This window comes from Eubalaena glacialis, chromosome 1 (genome assembly GCF_028564815.1).
Source record: "Eubalaena glacialis isolate mEubGla1 chromosome 1, mEubGla1.1.hap2.+ XY, whole genome shotgun sequence".
Lineage (NCBI taxonomy): Eukaryota > Metazoa > Chordata > Mammalia > Artiodactyla > Balaenidae > Eubalaena > Eubalaena glacialis.
Window position 1 is genome coordinate 81,542,688 of NC_083716.1, and position 24,016 is coordinate 81,566,703.

Here is a 24,016-nt window from a genome sequence, read left to right on the forward strand (position 1 = left end):
TTTTATATCTTGGTTAACACATCTCTGATTTTTATGAATTTTAGTAGGGCAAAAAAAGGTTTCTTTCTCAACTGACTCCTCTATCAATCAATTATATAATCATCAAATATATAGTTCTGTTACACAAGAACATTAGGAAGAGAAAAATAGAAGCACTTATCTAGTAGGATTATAAGCAAGGTGAGAAAAAGAAACTCATAAATCAACATATGTAATTTTTAGTAGACCTCCTAAGTGCAAATGGAAGACAAGAAGTGAGAGAACAATAACAACATCTAATACAAATTAACACATAACTGATTTAATTCTCACAACCTTTGAGATCAGTTCTATGTCCTCCCCATTTTACAAATGAGGAAACTAAGGTATATAAAGATTAAGTAACTCGTCTAAAGTCATACAGCTAGAGTAGTAAAGAACAGTTCCTTGAAAGCAATTAAAACTTGAACTCAAAATTAAAGATTTAACAAAACTATTAATACAGTGAAGAACCACCTCACACCGGTCAGAATGGTCATTATTAAAAAATCTACAAATAACAAATGCTAGAGAGGGTGTGGAAAAAAGGGAGCCCTCCTACATTGTTGGTGGGAATGTAAATTGGTGCAGCTACTATGGAAAACAGTATGGAGGTTCCTCAAAAAACTAAAAATAGAGTTGCCATATGATCCAGCAATCCCATTCCTGGAACTATATCCAGACAAAACTATAATTCAAAAAGACACATGCACCCCTATGTTCATAGCAGCACTATTCACAATTGCCAAGACATGGAAACAACCTAAATGTCCATTGACAGATGAACAGATAAAGAAGATGTGGTACACATATACAATGGAATACTACTCAGCCATAAAAAAGAATGAAATAATGCCATTTGCAGCAACATGGATGGACCTAGAGATTATCATACTAAGAGAAGTCAGTCAGAAAGTGAAAGACAAATACCATATGATACCACTTATATGTGGAATCTAAAATATGACACAAATGAACTTATCTACAAAACAGACAAAGACTCACAGACATAGAGAACAGACTTGTGGTTGCCAAGGGGGAGAGGGGGTAGGAGAAGGATGGGTTGGGAGTTTAGGATTAGCAGATGCAAACTATTATATATAGAATGGATACACAATAAGATCCTACTGTATAGCACAGGGAACTATATTCAGTGTCCTGTGATAACCTGTAATGGAAAAGAATATGAAAAAGGATGTATATAGATGATAACTAAATCACTGTACTGTACAACAGAAATTAACACAACATTGTAAATCAACTATACTTCAATAAAATAAATTTTTTTAAAAAATTAAAGATTTAAGGTTTCTGGGGAGGCAAAATAAACTTTAATAAAAGATCTAGGGACTTTCCTAGTGGTCCAGTGGCTAAGACTCCACGCTCCCAATGCAGGGGGCCCAGGTTTGATCCCCGGTCAGGGAACTAGATCCTACATGTCACAACAAAGAGTTCGCACTCCGCAACTAAAGATCCCGCGTGCTGCAACTAAGACCCAGTGTAGCCAAATAAATAAATATTTTTTAAAAAGATCTAGATATATATCAGGATATTTAAGAATATGGATCAGATGGAATTTAGCATGAGTTTTGGGCAAATAGAGAAAAATAAAATTAGATTAGGAAACACAGGGCCATAATGATAGTCCTTATAAAAAAGAGAATTATAAATTTTGGAAATTACAGTAAGCATATTTATCTTCTTAGGCTAGTATCAAGATAAATTAGACAATTTTGGTAATCGAATCTGACAAATGAAATAAGAACCCAGGTATGTGATAATATGGTTCTGGTTTTGTTTAAAATTCATGACAACTGAGCACACTGAGGGAACTTAGGGGAATAAGAACAAATAACAGATAATGAAATAAAATTTATAAGAGAGAATGGCAGAGATGGAAGTTTCAAGATGACTCCACACCTGCAAACAGGAGGATAACAGCCTAATGAATAAAGGGGGAATATGGAAAATGAGTAGACATTATAAAGTGAAATATAAAATGGAATATAAATGACTTTAGTCTCTGACATTCTGAAAATCAATGAAGTGGTCTACTAGAGCTGATCTTCAAACAGGTAAAACGTTGATTTAAAAGGCAGAAGCAAGATAAGGCAGATAAGAGGCAGCACAGAATAGTTGTAAAGAGTACAGTCTCTGGAGCCAACCTTCTTGGGTATGAAATCTAGATGTACCACTTATTAACTGGAGGACGTTGGGCATGTTACTTAATCTCTTTGGACTTCAGTCTGTTTACCTAGAAAAATAGTAACAGTATTTATACCAGGGGATTGTTGTGAGGAGTAGATGAATTAATATGTATAAACTGCTTAGAACGGTGCACATTGTAGGCTATAATGCAAGTGTTGATTATGGTGATTATATCACCACCAACTTTGGAGTCATAAACCTAAGAGAAGCTTAAGCCTTGAAGATGGATTAATCACTTAAAAACATCTGAGAAGAGCAGAAGGTATAAAACAGAGCCTTTACAGACATCTTGAATAGGACAAATGATTGCATAAATAAAAATGTACTGATTTAATTAATGTTTACTGTATGCTGTATGATGAGCACTGGTGTTGGCTGGTAAACTAGACAGACAACAGAAGGGTAAATATTTAGGAAAGGTGAGTGTGATCAAATTAGTTCTGCTCACCAAGGGCAAGTTTAGGGTTATTTTAGAAAGGGTTTTGAGTGCTATCAAATAAAGCACAAAGGTACAGAAGGTAACTATCAATTTGGGCACACACACACAAAAAAATAGCAATGAAATCTTAACAGCAGGTATAAAAGAGAAAATGAACTGTGAGTCAGGATACAGAAAAGTATAAGGCATTTTACCACAAAAGGAAAGAGGGAATGATTAGGGAAACTTGAAGGAGCACAAAAATCACAGATGTTTAGTAATTTCTAAAGAAGAGATCAAAAAATGATGAAAGTCAAAAGGAGTATGTGAAAATAAGAGGAAATCTGGCAACTGAAAGTGCTACAGAAAGAGAGGAATTGTGAAGAAGTAAAGATTCAAGATGCAGTAACCAAGAATTAGATTTGTGTAACGTCAGAGTGCAAAGTTTCTCTATAAACATTAAGCATAGAATGAACACACCCTGTGAGAAGGGTGATATTTCAAGGTGTTAATTTAAGTATTTTAGCAATGATGGCTGGATAATCCTCAAATTTTGAAAAGGTATGAAGTCTCTAAAAAGAGATTTCCAAAAATGTTTCAAAGATCTTATACTGGGTTGACTAATGTCTCCCCCAATTTCATGTCCACCCAGGATCTCAGAATATGACCTTATTTGGAATGAGGGTCTTGGCAGATGTAATTAGTTAGGATGAGGTCATACTGGATTAGGGTGGGCCCTAAACTCAGTATGGCTGGTGTCCTTAAAAGAAGATGGCACACAGAAGGCAGGCCACGTGACAATGGAAGCAGGGATTGGAGTGATACAGCTACATGTCAAGGAGTGACAAGGATTGCCGAAACCACCAGAAGCTAGGAGGAGGCAGAAAGGACCCTCTCCTAGAGTCGTTGGAGGGAGCATGGCCCTGAGGACACTGATTTTTTACTTGTAGCTTCCAGAACTGTGAGAAAATAAATTTCTGTTGTTCTAAGGCACCCAGTTTGTGGTGCTTTGTTACCACAGCCCTAAGAAACTAATGCAGATGTTAAACAACTCACTGTCCATTTGAGATCTAATTTCCACTAGCTTCCATCCCTTTGGTACACAATAACTCACCTGGAAGGCTCTGGTTTGAGAACTCTACCTCTGTTATCCACGGCTCTTCTCCTTGCTCCAACTGGGAGATCACATCTGGTTTGGCTATAAGACACCCTGTCAACGGGAAATGACACAGGACTCTTATCTAGACACTTGAGCTTCATGGAGCCTAAAGACGGTCATGCATGATGAGGGTGCTTATTTCAACCTTGGCAGGGTAGCACCTCTCACCAGAGGCGAAGACGCTGACATCCTTTCTAGAGCCCCAAAGCAATTAAGAATTTTTGAACCCAAACCCTTAACACTAAAAACAATTCAGCTCTTCAGAGGTTTGACATGTTTCACCAACTCCAGGAACTTACACGGGAAGCTCCGCTTACCCACTGAGACCAGGTTGCTGTAGTTCTCCAGCATCACATCCCTATACAGGATCTTCTGAGCTGAGTCCAGCCACTGCCACTCTGCCTGGGTGAAGTTGATTGACACATCCTTGAATGATACAAGTCCCTGTAACAGTACATTTTGTTCAGTCTGAATTGTTAACAATTGGAGAATGTGAAAAATATGTGTGAGGAATAGAACTTAAAAAAATATTTGATGCATACCATATATGCTGTTTTCATTTTTGTGGGAGAAATAGATACCTTATCAACATGGTGATTAATTGCTGAATTAAAAAAGCTTCTATTGAGCTAACTACTCTGTACATGGAAACATTCTAATTGCTCAGAAAAATCAAGAACAATAAGCTTATATTCTAGTAGTAAAGTAGATACACAAACATCTATTTACAATAAGGTATTAAAAGAGCTATGTTAGAAATGCTTACAAAGTATAAAGTATAGGGTCTTCCCTGGTGGTGCAGTGGTTAAGAATCCACCTGCCAATGCAGGGGACACGGGTTCGAGCCCTGGTCCCGGAAGATCCCACATGCTGCTAAGCAACTAAGCCCGTGCGCCACAACTACCGAGCCTGCACTCTAGAGCCCGCGAGTCACAACTACTGAAGCCCGTGCGCCTAGAGCCCGTGCTCTGCAACAAGAGAGGCCACCGCAATAAGAAGCCTGCGCACCGCAACGAAGAGTAGCCCCTGCTCACCGCAACTAGAGAAAGCCTATGCACAGCAACGCGGACCCAACACAGCCAAAAATAAATAAATAAAATAAGTAAATTTATAAAAACAAGAAAGTATAAAGTATAGTGTAGACATAAAGGAAGGAAAAATTAGTTCCATCTGTTATTATGTGGCTGTTATGAGGCTGAAAATCTTTGAGTAGTTGTATTATGCAAAAATACGCATTAGCCTCCACATGGTCAAATGCATTTTGTGTGCATTTAAAATGTATTTTAAAAGTTAAGTCCAGGGGAAAGCAACTAGCATAGTTTGCTAGGTCAACAGGGTGAGGGGATATGGTAAGATAAAGTACTCAACAGGTATTCAAGGGCCAGACATGGAATAATTTTGAACCAGTTCCTATAAATCCAAACATCCTTTGATCACCACTCCATCATGTGAACTGATACTGTTTGCACATATTGTACATAAGTACATGTAATGACAATCCAAGTATTTAATGAAGCTTAATCACGTTCTCAATTTTAGATAAAAATTTAATATAAATTGTAATATCTTCTTCAGAGACCCTGATGGATAGTCTTGCATATCTCCTGGGATGTCCACCTTCCATTCTGAAGACCCCCACTCCAGAAAATGTGAAAACAGTAAAAAGATGTGAATAAGCCCTGGCCTTACATAATTTCAGATTTAACATTCTAGAATGGTGGTTCTCAACTCTGGCTGCACATCTGAATCACCCTAGAAAATATATAAACCAGACTCTATAATGCTATTTTTTAAAAGAAAAGGTTGAAAGTTGTCAAACACACAGAAAGACTGCAAAAATAAAATGTGTACAAAGAACACTCGCATACCCAGATTCACTTGTTAACGTTTAACCCCCCTTATTTTATCATTAGCATGTATTCTCTCTTCCTCTTTACCTATAAACACACGTTTGCTAACACACACTCACATTTTTTTCTGTACTATTTGAAGGTAAGTTACATACATCATGGCCGTAAATATTTCAGTATGAATTTGCTAAGAATAGGGATATTCTCCTATATAACCATGGTACCACTATCAAATTCAGTATATTTAACATTGGCATGGTACTTCTATCTAAGTTACCTTTCCTATGTCGGTTCTGTTAATTGACACAATAACCTCTTTTATAGCACCTCCCCCTTCCAAAACAGATCCAGTCTAGGGCAAAGTAGTGCATTTAGTTGTCATGTCTCTTTAGCCTCTCTTGTTCTGGAACATTTCCACAGCTTTTGCCTTTTATGACATTGGCGTCTTTGAAAAATACGGTTCCCCACTCTTTCTAAAAATGAGAATGTTCATTTTCGACTTGTCTGATGTTTCCTTGTGGTTAGATTCATGTTACTTGATCTAGGTTGGAAAGTGCATAGGTGATGTTGTTCCCTTCACGGGTATCCTATCTACAGCATATGCTGCCACTGTCCCTCAGTGGAAATGCTAATTCTGCCCACCCGGGCAAAGGGTCGTCCGATTTCTCCACTGTATAATTACTGCCTTTTTACCTCCCTTGGAACTAATAAGCAATCTTTGGGGAGATTTTAAGACCATGAAAATCCCCCAATCCTCATCAGACTGTCCACTAGATTTAGCATGAATTGATGATTCTTGCCTGATATGATCTTCACTATGATAGATGCAAAATGCTGCTTTTCCAGCTTCTGTACTCCTTCCACATTTACCAATTTGCCCTTAATCTACCATAAGCAAGAAACCTCCTTTCTGCCAATTTATTATAAGTATAGACTCACAAATTCCTATTTTTCTCAGTGGGTTATAATTCATTATTGTACTTAATTATTTTGGTGTTCAACTATCCCAGAAGCCCCTTCAAGCTGACATGCCCTGTGATTACTTTGAATACTTCCTTACTTTAGGGCATAACATGATGTCCCAAGCTCATCTTACACCCATCCTGCCCCAGCTCTGGAATCAGCCATTTCTCCAATGAGTCCTGGTTCCTTTCAGTGAGGAATGGTATTAGACACCAAGCTCTGGATGCTAGGTATGTGCCACAATGCTGTTTTTTATCCCTAACTTTTTCATTTGGATTTTCAAATTTAAAGAAAAATTGAAAAAACATAAAATGAACACTTGAATAATTCCCTAAATCCTTTTTGCAATATTTGCTGTATCTCTTTCTACATATAATTATACCTTTGGCTGAATCACTTGAAATTTGCAATGATCATGAGATTTCATCCTTCTATACATCAGCATGTATGTTCCCATACATCACATTCACACCTAAGGAGATTAAGTTAATTCAATAATATAATCTAACACACAATCCTAATTTAAACTACTCAATTGTTTCAAAATATTTCCCCAATCTAGAATTCAATCCAGTCTCACATATTACACTTAGTTGTTATGCCTATTTTATCTTCTCTAATCCAGAAAACCAGACTCCCTATCTTTTTTCATTTGTATTGATTTTTTAAAAGAATCCAGGCCAGTTGTCTTGTAAAATATCCCATATTCTGGGTTTGTCAGATTGTCTCCTTATAGTTAAATGCAGATCAGCTTTTCATATTTTGGACAAAAACATAACAGGGGTTATCACATACCTCTTATTGAAACATACAGGGGAACTAAACACCAGATTGTCCCTCTATTGGTGAAACTGAGTATGATTATTTAGTTAAAGTGGTGATCACCAGCAATCTCCATTGTAAAGGTACAGTTTCTCTTGTAACTGATAAGTAATCTGGGGAGAGTGAGAGGAAGCAACACTTTAAGACCGTATAATTAATTAGCCTGTTCACCTTCAACCTTTCAGTCACTGGTTTTAGTACCAATGGATGATTCTTGCCAAATCAATTATTACTGTAGGGCTTGTAAAATGGTGATTTTCTTATTCTCATTCCTTCTGTATTTGCTAGCTGGCATTTTTTCCATAAAGAAGAGCTTTCTTTCTTCTATGCCTCTTCTGTATCACTAGGAACTCATGAAATTTTTTTGGTTGTTGTGTAATAATCCATTAAGAGTTATTCTTTTTGATGCTAAGCTGTCTCAGTATGGTCAATGGTGGCCTTCTATGTCCTTTTATCAAGCATTTCAGTACATTCTTATTTCTAGTATAAAATGATTTTCCAGAATGACTTTATACTTCCCATGTCCCAGAGTTAGGTTTCTTTTAGTGGGGAAGAGTATTTGGAAATCAAGATCTAGCCACTAGGTGTGCAAAAGATGGGTTACTATTCCTAGGCCCTTTCAGAAGCTACAGCAGGAAAATATTTATTATTATTATTTTTTAAATCATGCATTCATATTGAGTCCTCCAATTTAAATCCAATAACAATTTCCCCATTCTATATCTGTAATTTCCCTCTAATAGAACCCTGGTTCTCAACTACTTCAATATATTTACCCATTCATTTGATACAAAATAGTTTTAGAATTATAATACCAATACCAGATCTACTAAGTAAAGTTAAAGATTTCTTTGCAGTTTTTAACATTTTAAAATAATTCTAGACTTAGAGACAAGTTGCAAAAACAGTACAGTGAGTTCCTGTATACTCTTCATCCAGTTTCTCCTAATATTAAGATCTTAATTAACAAAGTACAATGATCAAAATTAAGAAATCAACATTGGGGGAATTCCCTGGCGGTCCAGTGGTTAGGACGCCATGCTCTCACTGCCAAGGATCCGGGTTCAATCCCTGGTCAGGGAACTAAGATTGAGCAAGCTGCGTGGTGTGGTCAAAAAAGAAAAAAAAAAAAGAAATTAATATTGGTATGCTATTAACCTATAGCAAACTATAGTCTTAATTTAGATTTCACCAGTTTTTCCATTGATATCCTTTTTTTTTGTTCCAGAATCTAATCCAGGATTCCACACTCCAAGCAGTTCCTTGTTTTTTCTTGTCTTCCATGACCTTGACACTTTTGAACAGCTGGTGACTATGGTTCCCACTGCTGGGTGCATAATGGGCATTGATAATTTGGCCATGTGCAGTACTGAACACCATCACCACTTCAAGGGGTATGCACCCTAACAAAGTCAGATTTAAGCCATTATGGAAGGCTGGTGCATTCCTGACTGCCTCCAGGGTTGCCCAACCCATGGCACACTGTCCAGCAGAAAGCATACTGCATACTAGGTGGGGAAAAAGACATTATTTTGTTAACTGAGGACCTGCTGCAGACAGAAACGTTATAAACCACTCTTTCACAATTTAAAAGCCTGGTTTGAATGGTCAAAAAGGCCTCTGGGGCATGGAGACTGACAGTGGATTATCACAGGCTGAATGCCATGCCAGATATCATCACTGTCACTGAGACAGTGGCAGCCCATACCAGAGAACCGTACACTGTTATTCTCAGTCCTCATGTGGGATGAGGATAAGGACCATTTATATTCACATGGAACAGCCTACAGTATATTTTCACCATGCTTCTGTAGGGATACCTCAATTGCCATTCTATATGCTCCACTGGGGGATGCTTGATGTTCAACAAGCCCAAGTTCCCACAGAAGTTTTATTTATATATTTTTGTTAGTTTTGGGGGTTTAAAATTTTTTCCAGCTTTCAGGTATAATTGATAAATGAAAATTGTATATATTTTTTGATATACATATACATTGTGAATGATTCCCACAATCAAGCTAATTATCACATTCATTACCTTGAATACAGTCATCCCTCAGTATCTGTGAGGGATTGGTTCCAGGACCCACCCCCCGTACCGAAATCTGTGGATGCTCAAGTTCCTTATATAAAATGGCATAGTATTTGCATGTAACCTATGCACATCCTTCTGCATACTTTAAATCTAGATTACTTATGATACCCAATACAATGTAAATGCTATGTAAAGGTTGCCAGTGTGCAGCAAATTCAAGTTTTGCTTTTTGGAAATTTCTGCAATTTTTTAAATTTTATTTATTTTATTTTATTTATTTTATTTTTGGCTGCGTTGGGTCTTCGTTGCTGCACATGGGCTTTCTCTAGTTGTGGCGAGTGGGGGCTACTCTTCGTTGCGGTGCGCAGGCTTCTCATTGTGGTGGCTTCTCTTGTTGTGGAGCACGGGCTCTAGGCACGCGGGCTTCAGTAGTTGTGGTGCGCGGGCTTCAGTAGTTGTGGCTCGCGGGGTCTAGAGCGCAGGCTCAGTAGTTGTGGCGCACGGGCTTAGTTGCTCCGCAGCATGTGGGATCTTCCCAGACCAGGCCTCGAACCCGTGTCCCCTGCATAGGCAGGCGGATTCTTTTTTTTTTTTTTTTTTAATAACCAAAATAGTTTATTATAACTTAAAATTCTTTCACATAAAAAACAACAAACTATAATTAATGCTTTCTACCCTCTTAGGAAAAGGACATTAAAAATTCTGGACATTAATTGCATTCCTTTAATTTCCACATTTCACATTTGCTACCTATAATTTCACTAAGATTTATTTCAACTGTCCTTTATAAAGCATTTCACTTTGTAATGATTATTCTAGAACTGCACTTGCTGGCATGTAGTTATTGAGCACTTGGAATGTGCTGGTCCAAACTGAGATGTGCTATAAATGGAAAACTTGCCAGATTTTGGGGACTTAGTATGAAAAAAAGAATGTAAGAACCCAATTTTTATATTGTTATTTTAGATATATTACATAAATTACCAAAATTAACATCATTTGTTTCTGTTTATCTTTTTAAATGTGGCTACTAGAAAATTTAAAATTACATGTGGCTCACACGATCCTTCTACTGGACAGCACTGGGCCAGAACATTTGAAAACAAAGTAGCTACAGCTTTAACTTACCAGTTATCTTGTATGCCCACTATCTGCTTTTGGAAATGAAATTGTAAAATAAAAGAATAATCTGGCTACCTTTATGCATGCTTTTAATTTTTTCTAGTGAACATGTATTTATTTTTTAAATGAAGTGAAAATGCTATATTCTGTTTATAACCTTAAAGTTACAAAAAAGGGACTGACATTTAAGACATGTAGCATGAAAGATTAAAACAAACAGTGAATAAATCAAATTCCCCTATTACTTATGCAATATATTTTGCACTTTTATATCAGGTGCAAAATGAGGCACCTAGAGGTAGGAGTGGAAATCTGGGAGAACACGAGAATTCACTCCCTGTCTACTTGTACAGAAGTTACAACTCTCATCAAAATGATCACGGAAGCGGCACTACTCTGGTGACTGTCCGAGCCTCTGTGCTCACATTCCTCCCAGTGTGTCTGTGGGAAAAAGGAGCTGTGCTTCTGGCCAGGAATTAAGAATACACACTTAGTCAATGATGGCAAAGTATTTGCAACTTAGTTTTCTTTGCATATCTAGCGTGTAAGTGAGACCTTTTGCAATAAATCTCACTCGTTCTAATCACCTGGCAGGCGGATTCTTAACCACTGAGCCACCAGGCAAGCCCTCTTCAATTTTTAAAAGAATATCTTCAACCCACGGTTGGTTGAATCCACAGATGTGGAACCCATACTTACAGAGGGCTGACTCTGTAGTTACCTTTTTTGTGTAGCGAGAACACTTAAGATCTACTATCCTAGCAAATTTCAAGTGTATATTACCATATTATTAACTATAGCAACCATGCTGTACGTTAGACTTCCAGAACTTACATATCCTGCATAAATGAAACTTTATATCCTTTGACCAAGATATCATTTCTCCTAAACCCCAATCCCTGGCAACCAACTTTTTTCTCTCTGCTTCTATGAGTTTAACTTTCTATCTATCTAGAGTTTAACTTTCTATGAGTTTAACTTCCTATCTATCTATCTATTACACTTAGCATAATGTCCACTAGCTCCATCCATGTTGTCACAAATGGCAGGATTTCCTTCTTTTTCAAAAAGCTGAATAATATTCTATTGTATATGGAATTTCTTTATTCATTCATCTGTTGATGGACACTTAGATTGCTTCAATATCTTGAATGTTATGAATAATGCTTCAATAAACATGGGGCACAGATTTCTCTTTCAGGTACTGATTTAATTTGTCTGGGCCAGAAGAGGGATTGCTAGAAGAAGACGTATGGTTTGCAAATATTTTATCCCATTCCATGGGTTGCCTTTTCATTTTGTTGTTTCCTTTGCTGTGCAGAAGTGCTTTTTAGTTTGATGCACTCCCACTTGTCTACTTAGGCTTTTGTTGCCTGTGTTTTGGGGGTCATATTAAAAAAATCATTGCTCAGACCGATGTCAAGAAATGCATGGAATCTATAGATTCCTTTGGGTAGTATAGACATGTTAACAATATTATTCTACTAATCTATGAACACAGAATATCTTTCCATTTATTTGCATGTTCTTCAGTTTCCTTCATCATTTTACAGCTTTCAGTGTACAGAACTTTCACCTCCTCGGTTACATTTATTCTTTTTTTTTTTTTTTTTTTTTTAAACATCTTTATTGAAGTATAATTGCTTTACAATGGTGTGCTAGCTTCTGCTTTACAACAAAGTGAATCAGTTACACATATACATATGTTGCCATATCTCTTCCCTCTTGCATCTCCCTCCCTCCCACCCTCCCTATCCCACCCCTCTAGGTGGTCACAAAGCACCGAGCTGATCTCCCTGTGCTATGCGGCTGCTTCCCACTAGTTATCTATTTTACATTTGGTAGTGTATATATGTCCATGACACTCTCTCACCCTGTCACATCTCACCCCTCCCCCTCCCCATATCCTCAAGTCCATTCTCTAGTAGGTCTGTGTCTTTATTCCCATCTTGCCACTAGGTTCTTCATGACCTCTTTTTTTTTTTTTTTTTTTCCCTTAGATTCCATATATATGTGTTAGCATACTGTATTTGTTTTTCTCTTTCTGACTTACTTCACTCTGTATGACAGACTCTAACTCCATCCACCTCATTACAAACACCTCCATTTCATTTCTTTTTATGGCTGAGTAATATTCCATTGTATATATGTGCCACATCTTCTTTATCCATTCATCCGATGATGGACACCTAGGTTGCTTCCATGTCCTGGCTATTGTAAACAGAGCTGCAATGAATATTTTGGTACATGACTCTTAAGTATTTTATTCTTTTTAATGCAATTGTACATTGTTTTCTTAATTTACATTTTCAGATTCAGTGTACAGAAATGCATATAATTTTTAAAAAATAATTTATTTATTTATTTTTGGCTGTGTTGGGTCTTCGTTGCTGTGTGCGGGCTTCCTCTAGTTGCAGCAAGTGGGGGCTACTCTGCATTGCAGTGCGCGGGCTTCTCATTGCGGTGGCTTCTCTTGCTGTGGAGCACAGGCTCTAGGCGTGCAGGCTTCAGTAGCTGTGGCACGTGGGCTCAGTAGTTGTGGCTCGTGGGCTCTAGAGCGCAGGCTCAGTAGTTGTGGCGCACGGGCTTAGTTGCTCCGTGGCATGTGGGATCTTCCCAGACCAGGGCTTGAGCCCATGTCCCCTGCATTGGCAGGCGGATTCTTAACCACTGCACCACCAGGTAAGCCCGCATATAATATTTATGTTGATTTTGTGTCTTGCAACTTTCCTGAATTTAGCTCCAACACTGTTTTGGTGGGGTCTTTAGGGTTTTCTATATATAACATAATGTCATTTGCAAACAGAAAATTTTATTTCTTCCTTTCTGATTTGGATGTCTTTTATCTCTTTTTCTTGCCTGATTTCTATGGCTAGGACTTCCAGTACTATATTGAATAGAAATGGCAAAAGTGATCATCCTTATCTTGTTCCTGATCTTAGAGGAAAAGCTTTCAGCTTTACAACACCGAATATGAAGGTAGCAGTGGGCTTGTCATATATGGCTTTTATTATGTTGAGGTACTTTCCCTCTCTACCTAATTTGTTGAGAGGTGTGTTTTGTTTTTTTTTTAAATCAAGTAAGGGTGTTGAACTTTGTCAAATGCCTTTTCTGCATCTATTGAAATGATCATATGACTTTTTTGTTCATGTTGTTAATGTGGTACACCACATTGATTTACATATGTTAAGCCACCCTTGCATCCCAGGGATAAATCCCACTTGATCATGGTGTATGATCCTTTTAATGTGATATTGAATTCAATTTGCTAGCATTTTGTTGAGGATTTTTGCATCTGTGTTCATCAAGGATATTAACCTATTGTTTCCTTTTCTTGTAGTGTTCTTGTCTGGCTTCAGTATCAGGGTAACACTGGCCTCGTAAAATGAGTTTGGAATTGTTCCTTCCTCTTCAATTTTTGGTAAGAGTTTGAGAAGAACTGGCATTAATTTTTCTTTAAATGTTTGGTAGAATTCACCAGGGAAACCATGAAGCCCTAGGCTTTGTTGGGAGGTTTTTTATTACTGTTTCAATCTCCTTATTCATTATGGATCTGTTTAGATTTTCCATTACTTCATGATTCATTCTTGGTATAGTGTGCTTCTAGGTATTTATCCATTTCCTCTAAGCTATCTAATTTGTTGGTATATAACTGTTCATAGTAGTCTCTTACAATCCTTTGTATTTCTGTGGTATCCATTGTAATGCCTCTTGTGACAGTTTCTGACTTAAAGCCTATTTTCTCTGATATAAGTATAGCCACTCCAGTTCTTTTCTGGTTACCATTTTCATGGATTTTTTCTCCCATCCCTTCACTTTTAGCCTATATGTGTCCTTAAAGCTAAAATGAAGTCTCTTGTTGGTAGCATATTGTTAGATCTTGTTTTTTAAAAATCCATTCAGCTATTCGGTGTCTTTTGATTGGAGAATTTAATCCATTTACCTTTAAAGCAGTTATTGATAGGTAAGGACTTACTATTGCCATTTTGTTAATTGTTTTCTGACTGTTTTGTATTTCCTTTGTTCCTTTCTTACTCTCTTGCTGACTTGATTTTTTTTTTTTGTAGTGCTATGCTTTGAGTCCTTTGCCTTTGTCTATCTACTAGAGATTTTTCTTTATGGTTAACATAAGGTCTACATTAAACATCTTATAGTTAAGATAGTCTACTTTAAGCTAAGAACTTAACTTCAATCACATACAAACTGTAACGCATGTAGGGTCAAACAAAAGTGGCAATGGATCCCCACAGAAGTAGTAAACATGAGCAAATCCAGTCTCAGAAGACTGACAGAGTGGGAGGGGGATCGGAACATTAAACTTTCTTCTTTTCATTCCTTTGCTGTTCCTAGATGACAACACCCTGAAAAGAATTAGCACAGCTGTGGCAAGAGGAGGCAAACTTAAACAATGGTAGATTTATCATCCCAGAATAAAGTCTCTTTCAACTTGCAATTCCACTGTAATGGCCTGGCCAATGCATAGTAACTTGGACCTTCTTCAAGCTATCATTGGGTCAAATCACTCGGTGACTCCCTTGATACAGGTCCAGATGCAGGCACGCTCTTGAGTCCCTTGCTTTAATATTACCTACGTTGTGACAGGAAAAGATCCCCATACCAGAATGGGTAATACTGATCTGCAATGGCACAATGGACCAACAATTTTCCCTTCCTGAAACCAAAGGGCAAAAGTAGACTGAGACAGTATATAACTGGACTAGTCAGCATTATGACAACAAATCCTCATAGGTGTCATCTGCACCCCTCCAGGTTATGTATTATTTTGTGGACCCCCAAAGGCAATAAAATGTCTGCCCCTGGTGGGAAAGATCGTGTTGCCTCAGAGTCTTAGGGCCCACCGTCCACGTCAGCAATCACAAAGAGGGCTAGAAGGGACTCACTCTGCTAACCCACTGCATAGTGGCTAATGGCACCTTCCCAGGACCACAAACACTTAGTTCCATTCTGCTGTTCGTGCCCTCATACCTGGCATAGGCATAAATGGAAAAATGGTATACAACTTGCCATTGACTACTGCAGAGACAGCTAATGCTATAAAACGAGCAAAGAGATTTGAATAGACATTTCTCAAAAGACGGTACTAATAACAAGCACATGTAAAGACGTTCAACTGCATTAGTCATTCAGGAAATCACGTCAAAACCACAATGAAGGGGCTTCCCTGGTGGCGCAGTGGTTGAGAGTCTGCCTGCCAATGCAGGGGATGCGGGTTCGAGCCCTGGTCTGGGAAGATCCCACATGCCGCGGAGCAACTAGGCCCGTGAGCCACAACTACTGAGCCTGTGCGTCTGGAGCCCATGCTCCGCAACAAGAGAGGCCGCGATAGTGAGAGGCCCGCGCACCGCGATGAAGAGTGGTCCCCACTTGCCGCAACTAGAGAAAGCCCTCGCACAGAAAGGAAGACCCAACACAGCCAAAAATAAATAAATAAATTAAAAAAAAAAAAACACAATGAAATCCCATTTCATACCCACTGGGATGGCTGTAATCAAAAAGATAGACAATAACAAGTGTTGTTGAGGACGTAAGAAATTGGAACCCTTGCGCATTGTTGGTCATAATGCAAAGTTGTACAGCCCGTCTATTGAACAGTTTGGTAGTTCCTCGAAAATTTAACCATAAAGTTACCATATGACCCAGCAATTCCACTGCTACTCCTAAGTATATACCCACAGAACTGAAACCATATGTTCATGCAAAAACTTGTATATAAATGTTCACAGCAGCGTTATTCATAATAGTGAAAAGGTGGAAACAACCCAACCTAAATGTCCATCAACTAATACTGATTAACTAAATTTGATATATCTGTACAATGAAATATAAGAGCCATAAAAAGGAATGAAGTACGGATACAGGCTACAGTAATGATGATTCTTGAAAACTTTATGCTAAGTGAAAGATGCCAGACACAAAAGACCACACATGGTATGATTCCACCTATATGAAAAATCTATACAGACAAAAAGTCAATTAGTGGTTGCCTAGGACTGGGGGGTTGAGGAAAAATAGGAAAGTAATTGCTTATGGGTGTTTCTTTTTGGGGTGATGAAAATGTTGTGAAATTAGATAGTGGTGATGGCTGCACAACTATGTGAATGTACTAACAACCACTGGCTTTAACACTTTAAAAAGGTAAATTTTACAGTTTGTGAATTCCACCTCAATTAAAAATTATTTTTAAAAAAACAATGTAAGTTTTCCTACATACTAATTTCGAAAGATCTCCAGTATATATTCTTACATGTAAAAATTAAGGTAAAGAACAAGGTATTATATGGTGTGTGTGTTTCCTTTCGGGTAAGATGGGTGTACAAATAAATACACATACGTCAAGTTGGTGGAAGCCCTTTGTGCTGAACACCAAATCATCCTAGTTAAGGTTGATGACAACAGGAAACTAGGGGAATGGGTAGGCCTCTGTAAAATTGACAGAAAACCCCATAAAGTTGGTTGTAGTTATGTGGTGACTGAGAACAAGGATGTCCTCAAAGAGTACTTCAGATTCAAGAAATGAACAAATAAAAAACTTGGCTCTTATTCCTCAGAAAAAAAAATAAACCCATCATATACGCACACACATACATATATACGCGTATTTACACGTGTATATGTATTCACACATATATACATACAAATACACATAAGAATAGAAATATACATTTATGTATATATATATTTATCTATCTAGATATAAAATCATATTTACTTGTCTCTGCACTTTAATAAAAATGGAAAAATACACATAAAAAAATTTCTTCCCTATAACTAGAAGGGGTTATAGGGAAGGGGTTACAGGGATAGGGACAGACACAGGAGGGAGAATCCACCTTGTGTATCTATATATATTGTTTATATTGTATTGATTTTTCCAGTGTGAATACGTTACCTAATCCATACACACACAGAAAAAAATACATATAAAGAAAAAAAAGCCCATGATAGCTTGGTATACAGCAATGGCTGTCATCACTACAGCAAATGTACGTGTCCTCTTCTCGCAGAGTATCTGGAGAACACTATCTCCATCTGAAAATATCAATCCTAGATCCACATGCTGAAATTTTAGGTTTTCAGATATCTGACTAGCCAGAACACAGTCTTTCTGTTTGTAATCATCAGCTTCTATATTATATACAATTTAATAACTGATAAAATTGGAATTAAAATTATCATTAAATATTTAAAAAATCATAAGTCTTTTAAACACTGATGCAAATAAATTTGAAAACTTAAATATACAATTTTAAAAATAAATATGCATCAAAAATTGAACCAAAAAGTTTAGAAAACCGGAAAAAAACGGTAAACCATTTAAGAAATAAAATTAGTAATCAAAATCTATCCTTAAGAGGTGTAGAAAAAAACACTGGGTATAATGGACACTCAAAACTTAAGGCATAGGAAGGAACTTACCTAATGGGATAATGGATGTATACCAAAAACCTACAGAGAGTATCTTAATGTTTGCTAACAATTCCTGAGTTATCTCTGAAAATCAGGCATAAGGTAAGGATGTCAGCTATCAGGCAGTAAGACCAGAAAAATGGTAAGAAAGGACAAGATGAACTTTAAAAAAAAAGGAATTAAAAACTAACGGAGTAAATTAGAATGCCCAGAAATAGATGTATGCAGACATGGTAATACACTGAATGATAGCTGTGGCATTATAATTCAATGGGGAAAAGATTAATAATGAGTTGATGCAACTGGCTTTATGTGTTAAAAGGTAAAGCTGGATTCCTTCCTCATCTATCTACAATAATGAATTCCAGATTGATTCAAGGCTTAAATATTTTTAAAAATAGTATTAATATTAATTAAATAAAAATAAATAAAAATAACATTATCTTGGGTTAGAGAAGAACTTTAAAATAAAATTCAAAAGGAAAAAAATCAAATGGAAAAGATCAAAAGATCAGCCTACATAAAAATATAACTCTCATAAGGCCAAAGCCACTGTAGATATAAACGTCAAGGGACAGACTTAGAGAAAATATTCACACAAAAAAATAATAGACAGGGCTTCCCTGGTGGCGCAGTGGTTGAGAATCTGCTTGCCAATGCAGGGGACACGGGTTCGAGCCCTGGTCTGGGAAGATCCCACATGCCACGGAGCAACTGGGCCCGTGAGCCACAACTACTGAGCCTGCGCGTCTGCAGTTGTGCTCCACAACAAGAGAGGCCGCGACAGTGAGAGGCCCGTGCACCGCGATGAAGAGTGGCCCCCACTCGCCGCAACTAGAGAAAGCCCACGCACAGAAACGAAGACCCAACACAGCCAAAAATAAATAAATAAATAAATAAAGTGTATAATTTAAAAAAAAATAATAATAATAGACAAAGAATTACTGTCTAAAATATATAAATTTACTAAAAATTAATAAATATAGAAAAATATAATTAAAAAATGAAGTCATTCACAAAAGCAATGAAAAGCCAATAAAATATGTGATATACAAGCTCATCAGTAATCTCAGAAATGCAAATTAAAATGATGAGCTTTTCTTAGAAATTAGATTGGCAGTAAGTCTAAAGTCTGACAACACCAAGTGCTGGCAAAGAAGCAGGGTAAGTGGCAGTCTTATGTACAGTGCCATAGTCTAGCTGAGGGAAATAGTTATGCAAAGCCATTTTAAGGGCACGTAGACCATTTAGCCTTCTTCCAGATATTCTAGGTCTTACTGCTGGACCAAGCAAGACCATTGGAAAACTGTCTATTCAAACTCTGTAATGGACTGAATGTTTGTGTCCCACCCCCACCCCCAATTCATATGTTGAAACCCTAATCCCCAACATGATGGTATTTGGAGATGGGGCCTCTGGGAGGTAACTGGGTCCTTAAGTGCTGAGCGCTCATGATGAAATTAGCCTTTAGAAGAAAAGACACAGGAGAGCTTGCCCCTCTCCGCCCCCTCTCTCCACCATGTGAGGATACAAAGATAAGGTAGCCATCTGCAAACTGGAGGAAGGCCCTCATCAACCAACCAAATCTGTTGGCACCTTGACCTTGGACTTCCCAGACTCCAGAACTATGAGGAATAAGTGTTGCTTAAGCCACCAGTCTATGATGATTTGTTACAGCAGTGCCAATGTTTTAGTACTCTAAAAGACTCCTCTCTGGGTTCTCTTTTGCTGTCAGAAAGATCAGAGGCCAATTTGCAGCTCGACTTTGATAACCCTGGTACATTATGGGACCTGCATATATCATCTATACACTGACTTTGCTCAGCTATTGACCTGATACTCTGTAGTTTCTCTGATGTTGATTTTCACGTATTTCAATCTTTCTATTTTAATTCCTGTTCTTTTACAAATTGCACAAAGTCCATTGTAAAAGAAAGTGGGAATAAACAACTCACCTGTGATTTGTTCATTTCCTGCTGCTCTTGGAAAAGTGAAAAGAACTGTAAAGGTACAGATGGGGAAAAAGGAGAGAGAATGAGGTCCTATGCAACCCAGGCTGCTGCGCAGCTCTCAGAGTCAGCTGCCTATGATGCTTCACACAGCAGCTGCCTACAAGGCTCCTGTCCCTTTAACCCTAAGGAGCGCAGGACAGACCCTGTGGAAGAGCACCCATATGTCTACGCTGACTCTGACAGGTCACAGAGAGCTTAGAATGTGATTTTTCATTGGATGAATGTATACATTTCTTACTACTTTATAAAGAATTCACCTTTCCCTCCCACTGACTGAAAGAAAAATTAATAACAACAGAGGACTAATTAAACAAAGTACAATAAAAAGAAGACTGTGCCTTCACTAGAACTAACACTGCAAAAATAACTAACTAAATAAAATCAGGCAAGCAAGCAAGCAAGCCCTGGCTATATTGTTTTTCTGCATTCTTAGTGACAGTGTTTGGCCCTTAAGTTAGAAAATCCTCATCAACATCTTCTGGAAAGGGACGGGGTACTTTGTTTACTCTAGCTTGGTTTATCAAAAGGATCTTTTAATAAAAAAAACTCGATGTGACTTAATTGTTAAGAGCGGACAGAAGTGAGTTCTTTGGGCATGCCACTAATAAATTGTGACACTACACAAGTCACTTATTCTCTAGGACCTTTTTTTTTTCACTTCTCAAATAAAGGCAAAACAAAAAAATCTTCAAACTCTCTGTACATTAACTATTTGATTTTTTTACCATCAGAATTAAAAGAGCAATGGTGCATCTCTGTAGATTGTGTAGAGAGTAAACACAGAGTGAAGGGAGTGGGCTGATTAGGGTGGGCAAGAGGGGCAATTTCCCCTTCTATGGGCAGATTCCTTTCCCTGGACTGTGCCCTCACAAAGCCTCCTCTGAGGTGCCCTCAGCTGTGCTGCCTGCCCCCTGCTCATGCTGCCAGCCTCATCTCAGTTCTGAAAGCTGCTCACTGGACAGTATGCAATGGCTTCTGAAGTAATGACATCACCCAAGCCTTGCTCATTCTGTGTAGGAGGACCAAGAATTACTTCTGCCCAGGAAGTTCTAGGATATAGTCTTTCTTGGGCCTCTTCAGCCTCTGTTCTGAGCCTCTGGTGAGAGGTCTCAGATGGAGGGTTAATCTTCCAGGCAGGGTTTCTGGGGATTGTTCCTTCTCATCTCAAGAGCTGCTTTGTTCCAAGAAAGCTGGCACCAAGACCAAAGGGACAAGTTAAATTTAGTTGAAGCTTTCAAACAGGCCCCCAATCTGACCCTTATGGAACATACATACTTTCTCCAAGATTCATGGGCTGGGTCATGTACAAACTCAAAGGCCTCCAAGAACAAAGGCTGGACAAGGCAGACCTGGCTCAAAACCTCAATCGGGCTGCCTGGTCCAAGGGCAGAAGAGTCATCAAGAATCCCCAAAACACAAGGGCCAAGTAATGATTTAGTCCACATGTATTTCACAATTATTTCCTTGGGATCTATAAAGACACGTCAGGGCCCAATGCTATGAATAATGATGCTGGGTTTTAGGCAGGGTGGTTTATTAGAAAGAACATGAGATGAGCAGAAAAAAACAGTTGAAAAATCGAAAACTAGATTCCCACCGCGGCTGGCTGTGTGATCTTGGGTAAATCACTTCACCTCACCAAGCCTCAGTGGTCCCCTCTCTTAACATGAAGACAGTTAAGCCTACCTCAAAGATGGTTGTTAGAAATGAAAAGATCTCTTATGGAAAAAAGCAACGCGTGTGTGTGGTATATACACTACATTTACAGCGCAGAACTGCATGAGTCAGGTATTACTAATATTCTCGTTTTGCAGAAGACGAAACTGAACCTCCTGCAGTTAACTGTCATTCCCAGGGTTGCTCAGTGACAGCGCTGGGACTTGAACCTCGCTCCGATTGCTATCCAGCCAGCGACCCCCCTCCCGGGGCCGCACGTTCACGCACGTACTCTGCAGCCTGCTCGGGGCCCCCGCGTCCGTATTGTAGAGGCCGGCCCCTTCCACTGGCAGAGGAGCCCCCGCCCAGCCGTCCCTCCTCCCGGCCAAGGCCGCCCCCACCCGCCCCCTGGAGCTCACGTGCCAGAGGTCCCGCAGCGGGGTCCGCAGCGGGGCTCCTCCGCACCGCCGCCTCCGCCCGCCCTTCAGCCGCGCGGGCACCCCTCGGCCCTCGCCCAACCCTCCCGGGCTCACCCTCCGCTCCCTCGTCGGGCTGCACAGGCCCCAGAAGAGTGCAGAGACTCGGCAGCGCCGGAACCGCCTCCCGAGCGAGGCTGTAGCCTGAGGAAAGACAACTTACACCTACAAGCGGAAGTACGCATGTGCTGAAGGAGCCCCGAAGTCCAATTCCAGGGTAAAAACTGCACTTCCCATAATTCCTTGCTCCCGCACCTTTGGGCAATATGGGAGTTTCTCTTTCAAAGGCTCCTGTTACCTGGCGCCCAGGTTTTCTAAGCACCGCCAGGTTATAGATTCGAACGTGACTTTACTGACATAACACCCAGGTGCAGTGCATGGTTCTTGATTGGATCTGGCTTAAATTGGATCTGGCTTAAATCAGCTGCAAGAGGCATTTTGGTAACAAATAAGGGTAATTTTTACTTATTAAAATTGAACTGTTTATCAGTGATACTAAGGAATTATTGTTATTTTTAGATAGTCCAATAGTATGCATTGTGGTTCTGTAGGAAATGTAGTTAATTTTTAGAGATGTAATACTTAAGTATTTAAAATATTGTGTGTAAAAAGTTATAAAGAGCAAATATAGCAAAATCCTCAGTGCTTAATATAGGTAATGAATCTAGATATTCATTTTACTATTTTTACTACTTTAACAAAAAACAAACAAAAAAAACTGGGTTCTACCTACAACCAGTGTATGTGTGTGAATAACCACATATTTTAGAACTAGTTTTTCCTATAAAAAGAATTATACATTTGACTGGATGTATTCTTAACATAAATCTACAACCATTGTAGCATATTTATTCTTTAATGCTGATTTTTTGCTTCTGGCATTAACTTGTATATTTCAAATTCACTGTACATTCCGTGATGGTGGTGGTATTATTATCTATCTTGTTATGACATCAGACTTTTGTTCCTAAGTTATGGATTCTCTGCTTTTAATTTCATTGATTTCTGCTTTAATCTTTTTTTTTAATTTGTTTATTTTATTTATTTTATTTTTGGCTGTATTGGGTCTTCGTTGCTGTGCGCGGGCTTTTCTCTGGTTGCGGTAAGCGGGGGCTACTCTTCCTTGCGGTGCGCAGGCTTCTCATTGCGGTGGCTTCTCTTGTTGTGGAGCACAGGCTCTAGGCATGTGCTTCAGTAGTTGTGGCACAGGGGCTCAGTAGTTGTGGCTTGGAGGCTCCAGAGAGCAGGCTCAGTAGCTCAGTAGCTGTGGCGCACGGGCTTAGTTGCTCCACAGCATGTGGGATCTTCCCGGACCAGGGCTCGAACCCATGTCCCCTGCATTGGCAGGCAGATTCTTAACCACTGCGCCACCAGGGAAGCCCTCTGCTCTTATCTTTATTTTCTTTTTTCTACATGCTTAGGTTTTATTTTGTTGTTCTTTTTCTAGTTTAAGATGGAAACTTTATTTTCTAATATGAATATTTACTGTTGTAAAATTCCTCCTAAGTGCTCTGTTACCTATATACCACAAATGTTGCCATGTTATATTTTCATTTTTGTTCTACTCAAAATATTTTCTGATTTCTTTTGATAGTTCTCTTTGAGCTGTGGATTATTAAGAAGTATTTGTTTAATTTCCAAGTGCTTGGAGACTTACCTGTTATCTTTTTATCATTAACTTCTGGTTTAATTCCATAATGGTCTGAGAACATACTTTGTGTGACTTCAGTTCTTTTAAATGTAATATTTGTTTTATATTGGTGAATATTCTGTGCAGACTTGGAAAAATGTTTATTCAATTGTTGAGTTTAGTGTTCTGTAAATCGTATCTAGTTTGTTGATGGTGTTA

At 38.5% G+C, this 24,016-nt stretch overlaps 1 pseudogene; it reads right to left on the reverse strand.

Annotated features, from left to right (window-relative positions):
* Positions 1–3,561: 3,561 nt before the first annotated feature.
* Positions 3,562–23,879, reverse strand: LOC133091277 (zinc finger protein 248-like; annotated as a pseudogene).
* Between the last annotated feature and the right edge of the window lie 137 nt (positions 23,880–24,016).